We start from the raw sequence: 957 nt of genomic DNA, 5'->3' as shown, positions 1-957 counted from the left end.
GGAGCGCAGGCTCCGGACGCGCAGGCTCAGCGGCCATGGCTCACGGGCCCAGCCGCTCCGCGGCCTGTGGGATCTTCCCGGACCGGGGCACGAACCCGCGTCCCCTGCATCGGCAGGCGGACTCTCAACCACTGCGCCACCAGGGAAGCCCTAGATACTCTTAAAAAGTGATCACCAAAGTACGGTGTACAAGACCATCCATTGGGGCACGGGGGAAAACAATTAAAACTTGTATTTATTTTTTAAAAACACTGAAACGCATTTAAGCTTTCCTGATAGCCATCTTATAGCATTTATATTCTGTCATCATTTGTGTTGCCGTTCTTATTTTCATCTTCCAACTATTTTATTTTCTTTGCTCATTTCCCTTCATTTTTAGTGATATATTGTCTGACAATCTCATTCTTTCTCAGGTATTTTAAGATCAAGGAAAAGGAATCTTGGTTTTTGACATCTCATCAAAGATTTAAAGGTGGGGTATGGGGAAATATCACCTTCCTAGAGGCCTTCCCTACCACTGGCAGTATGAATCGGAATGAAGTGACTCCAAGGGAGTGAAACCCAAAGATACAGGGCTGGGGTCAGGACATGGCCAGGCCCCTCTGGAGTGTTTCCCTGCTCTCGTTCTGGGCAAGTAGCAGTAGCAAGACTGGGTTTTATTTTGCATTTCTGGAATGATTCCGGCAGTCAATCATCACTTGACTTGACGCTCACTAGCTGGCTCCAGTTTGGTATGCAATATTTGGAGAGTTTTTACCCTGAAATTTAATTTTTAATGCTTTCATGCCTTATTTCAACTAGACTACTCCTCAAGAATAAAGACTGTAGGGCTTCCCTGGTGGCGCAGTGGTTGACAGGCCGCCTGCCGATGCAGGGGACGCGGGTTCGTGCCCCGGTCCGGGAGGATCCCACGTGCCGCGGAGCGGCTGGGCCCATGAGCCACAACTACTGAGCCTG

The 957-nt window shown here is 49.1% G+C and overlaps 1 protein-coding gene across 2 annotated transcripts in view; it reads right to left on the bottom strand.

The window, feature by feature from the left end:
- The window catches only part of FAM200A (family with sequence similarity 200 member A), a 6,077-nt gene that overhangs the window by 3,123 nt on the left and 1,997 nt on the right, over positions 1-957 (bottom strand). The gene's annotated exons all lie outside the window — the stretch shown is intronic.

This window comes from Physeter macrocephalus, chromosome 14 (assembly GCF_002837175.3).
Source record: "Physeter macrocephalus isolate SW-GA chromosome 14, ASM283717v5, whole genome shotgun sequence".
Classification (NCBI taxonomy): Eukaryota; Metazoa; Chordata; class Mammalia; order Artiodactyla; family Physeteridae; genus Physeter; species Physeter macrocephalus.
Note: the sequence above shows the minus strand (reverse complement) of the source record. Positions and strands in the feature narration are given on the sequence as shown.